The sequence below is a fragment of the Vulpes lagopus genome, chromosome 2, assembly GCF_018345385.1.
Source record: "Vulpes lagopus strain Blue_001 chromosome 2, ASM1834538v1, whole genome shotgun sequence".
NCBI classification, from domain to species: Eukaryota; Metazoa; Chordata; class Mammalia; order Carnivora; family Canidae; genus Vulpes; species Vulpes lagopus.
The window spans coordinates 90874207-90879446 of NC_054825.1; positions in this window are offsets into that span (position 1 = coordinate 90874207).

Below are 5240 nucleotides of genomic sequence, written 5' to 3' on the forward strand. Positions count from 1 at the left end.
AGGTCACCTCTTTCCTCCTTTCATGTCCATGCCTATGCGATTATTTACTTCCAGCATAGAGAAGAAAAGTGCTTTCTTAAAATGCAGTTTTTATGTATGTTTTTGTATATATTGTTTATGCTTAATAGTTAGCAGATTCCAAGTAAAATTAGAATATAATAAAACCTAGGCTTCATCAAGTCCTAAACACAAGGCGAGACACTGAATGTCCTAATGTTAAATATGCCATTGGCATAGTCAAAAACGATCATCGTACCTTGTAGGTCTCATAATAAATAAATTCAACAAGAGCAATTGCAAATTATCTGAATTAATAACATCTTGAGGAGGAAGCAGAAACAGGAGAATTTTGTTCTCAAAGTTTAGTGCTGTTTTGGACTATTTCTGCATTGAATTCCTTCCTACTCAACTAAAAAGCATGAAAAGTCTGGTCTGAAATCTTGTACTGAAACTAATCATTTCAGGTTCCTACTTGTATATTTTATTGCACTTACAACAACATAAATTAAGTCGTGTTAAAGCAATACACAATTTTGAAGTCAACTTGCATATATTTCTGTTAAAAAAAGAAAGAAGGAAAGAAAAGAAACTATCCAAAGGAACGTTTAAGGGCCGAGAATTTTCACAATGCTGCCATAACAGAAAAAATTAGATATTTTGTTTTCCTTAGATTTTTTTTCCCTTAGTACTCTGTTTTCACCTGGTTTTTAGACTGCTTCTTTAAAAAAAAAAAAAAAAGTTAAGTCATTCCATTTGGTTTCTATAGTAACAAAAACTAATTTCTAGCTTTCTTCATGAACTATGATCATGTTAAAACCAAAGAGGACTCATGGGTCTTACAAAATTCATAAAATCCTGAATAAATAGGACTGCCATCTTCTGGCATTCATCTGAAATGACAGATAATTGTATCAGTTCTGCCTCCTAACCTTAAGATCTCCCCCCTCGTATTTCCTTCTGTTATTTCTAGCACAGCATAATGACGTGGCACAGTTCAAACAGTTCTTGGGTGACCTCATTAAGTTGCAAATAAGCCTTTTGTCCCAAAGGGAACATGAAAAAGTGAGGATGTCTTAATGCAAATATTTGTTCCAGAAATTTGGAAGATAAATGCGCTGGGAACCAAAAGAATAAAAATTTTTCCATTTCTTTCAAGAAGTTATTTAATTGTTCTACATTAAAAACCATTCACAGCAAAAGCCATGAGGTTCAGAAGGAAATTCTACTAGTGATTACTCTGAACCAAGCTTTTCTCTCCAGGGAGGAATGGAGGGAAGACTAATGGAAGAGGGCATGTAGGACCAGGGGACTTCCTCCCACCCTCTTCAGCTGACAACAGTGAGTTATGAGGTGTTACTGAGTGAAACAGAGTTACCGTAAGATCTGTCCAAATAACTTATGGCACTGAATCACAACACCATCTTCAGGAGATAATTCATGTCACCAGTGAATGTTCAGTAATATGGATTTTCTCCAAAACACCATATTTAACAGGAAGCACCATTAATGGCAGAGTGAATTATTTAATAGAATTGAACTATACTCCAACATGGAACAAGAGCTGATTAAAATGTATGCATAGTTGATAAAGCCATTTAAACTAAATACTGGTTGTGGGTAGCAAATAATAATAGGACCAAAATGTTAAAAGATGCCAGCCAAATCAAAGATTAAAGAGGGTAAAGAGTAATCTAATTAGAAACAGTCTAAATTTCAATACCTCCTTTTTATTATTACAGACATAATAGTAAATTAAGCTTTAAATGTGTAAAAACACATATTATTCTATCAGAATGTTTATTGTTGCAATATCTGTTCTTTACAGTATTAGACACAACAAATAATTATTTTAATAAAAGATTCACTTATTCTAATATTGATAAGATATTACCATTCCTAAAAGAGAATATTCCTCCATGATTAAGTCCAATGCAGTTGGGAGTTTCAGACTCACAAAATAAAAATGCTTCCATGAAACCTTTAACTTATGAATTAAAGACTATGTGTAGGCAGTCCCAAATATGAGCCAGAAGCTGCTCATCAATAATAGAGTAATTGAGATAACTATGGAACATTATACTATGCAATAGTAGTAAAATATTATTGATTCCATTTGAACAAAATTACTACCACTTGCCTCAAGTAAAACTGGCTCAAAAGTACCAAAATGAGACTTTAAAGCATTTACCCCCAGATAATGCCTCTATGAGAAAAGTCAAAATATTATAATTAGCCATTGGTTTTGGCTCCATGATCAATGTGACATTCTGTCCCAGTATGAATCCCCACCTCTGATCCATTGTTAATTGCATCTGGTCAGTTTACCCTGCATGACTGGACATTTCCCTGTAATTGTTGATGCTACTCAATTTCTCTGCACTGCATAAACATCAAGTTTCTTTCTCTGAAATTTCAGTCTCAGAGTACTCTTGCTTTGCTCTCTTTCCGGATCAAGTAATTTTCCATTTCACAATTTCCCTCAATAAAAGTACTAATTGTACTAATGAGAAGTCTTATATACAGGCAATTACGAAAGTAAAGAATAAGTGCCTGGTACAACTCTATTTATCCGATTGAATATTCTATGGCCTTGATTTATCTTTAAGTTATTTTTTGCACTCACCATCTTTTTTGTAGTCTCCCTTCCACTAACCTAGTTCAGGTCTTCACAAATGTTTATCTGCACTCTTCCCAGCAATAATCTCCAGCTTCACCTAACAATTCCTCCCCTCTACAAACCATCCTCCATGTTACTTTCAATCACCCGAAAGCACAACTCTGATTAAGTTATCCCTTTGCTCAAAGTCAATAATGCTTTTAATTTGCAACACAGAATCTGGGCATGGCACGCTTTGCAAATGTGCACAGCCTGGTGGCAGCTTACCTTCCTAACTCTCACTTCTACAATTCTGTCTGGGGAGTTTATGCCACAGTCAAATAGACCACTTACAATTTCCGAGACTTGCCTACATCCATTATTCCTTCCACATGGCATTACCTCAACCCAGATCTTACTTACTCATTGTAACTGTCTTTAAGACTCTACTTAAATGCTCTCAAAATAGTATAATTACTGTATGCTAATTATAATAGTATAATAGTATATAACATTATTCATTATATATTATAGTGAAAATATAATATAATATGATCTATAATGTATAGACTATAATATAGTGCATACTATACTATATTATTATATATGGTATATATTATGTTATAATAGTATAATAGTGTTTATTGTTAGTTCCCCCTGGAAAAAGATAAATCCTTTTTTTCAGCTACAAGATCAATTCTCATTCACTCTTTTGTTCATAAAGTTAATAAACACTTGTGGAAGACCTACTAAACACCAATCACCAAGACAGGCACTAAGGATGGGGTTATGCACATACCAAAAAGATACCTACCCTCATGGAACTCACAGTCTGGTAGGCAAACAGACTGTATATAAGGTAATAAATAAATAAGAAGCCTAGAAATTGGTACAAAGTCTATAAAGGAAATAAATATGGTGGTATAAATGTGAGAGGTGATTTTACCTAGGGTAATAGAAAAGACGGCCCTGAAAGAAAGACAATTAAGCTGAGTCATAAAGAGTAAGAAAAAAAACTGGCTTATGAAGTGCTCAAGATGGTCATTTCTGCTTCAAAAAATACAAGAGCCGAGTCCTAGATATCAATGGCACTTCTAAAAGTCCAGGTGGAGAGTTTAAAAGGGTATGAGGTCAACTTGGAGAGTTGTTCCATCATGTTAAGCTATAAAGTTCATGGATAGAGTGTGGGCTTTGTTTTAAGAGCAATGGGAAAACAGTGAAGTTTATTTATAATAGTATCCTTTCATACATTCAATATTTATTAAGTACCCACTTTATGTTAGGAATAATGCTAGCAAGTTATAATAACTTAGATTGAATAAATGAATATTCCCTCTAAGAGACATTCAGACAAATCCTGCAGTCTACGTACAATTCAGTGAGAGTTGGTTGCTGAAAGAACACAGAAGAAGCGACAATTTCAATAAAGACCATTCTGAAACGGTTCATCCTACTTCCAAGTGGCAAAAAATACTTACCTTGCCTGAAAATTCAACCTGCTTTAATGGCCATGAAATAGACATAAACAAAAGTGATTTCTTTTTCGTGGCTAAGGCCAATTTTTGGCTGGTATACTCCTAGAGAAAAATCTGGGGAAAAACATGAATGATTAAAATTAGAGAAAACCACAGGAAGCCTGATGATATTGTGTTATCATATTAATAGCTAAAGTGGAAGCACCATGGCTTCCTCATTCATCAAAGAATTGGGACAGGCTTTATGTCACAGTGGAGCCAGTTAATATATACAGAACATTAGGGGTGACATGGTATCTCATACAAGATCAAGTGCATCACCACAATAGTAATGACATGGTGATTACTTGTCTCTAGGCTCCTCGTTATTGCTGGGTTTTGCATTATTCCCCAAAATGAAAAGATAAACAGAGAAAGAAATCCAGGCAGGGCTGGATGAAACTTACTGGTTGCTACTTGGTTATTCCTTTTAAACTTGAATAAAGTTGTTGTTGTTGTTGTTATTGTTTTTTGTTTTGTATTTATTGATGATAAAAAAAAAAACTGATGCCAATGCCCTCCGGCTAAAGATCACCAGGAATAAAGCTATAGTTGAATAGGTTGAGTTTTTGTTTGTTGCTGTGAGGATAAATGCCTATCATAAGGACCCATAGGATCCCTCAGTCGGGAAGTATTAGGGAGGACTTATTACAGATTTGCATCAATGTTAGATGATTTGGGAAGAAGATCTAAGAAAGCAGGACTGGGATCTGGATTAGATGTTCTCAGGAGGCAAGGGTAATTCTATGATTTGGTGTCGTAATAAACAACCCACTCTAACACTGTAATTGGTAAAGAAGCAATAGTTACTCAGCCAGGATAGCTTGGGGGCAAAGCACATATTTTATCTCTGTGGCTTGGACAATGAACATATTATATCTGTGTTCAGACATGACTACATGGTGATATTATTTTTTGATCCATCATGGTCACAGCATAGCCTAATGGATGTTTATGTTCTTCAAAATTGTTAATATTGGACAAAAGAACATTAAGGGTCTTGCTTGAATCCAGGCCAGCTCCTGCATATCAAATGCTGTTTTTTGTCTTTCCACAGGTTGTTCCATATAGTTGCAGTGGATCGCCCTGGCTTTTTTTGTTTGTTATTTGTTTTGGTACACAGTGTAAGC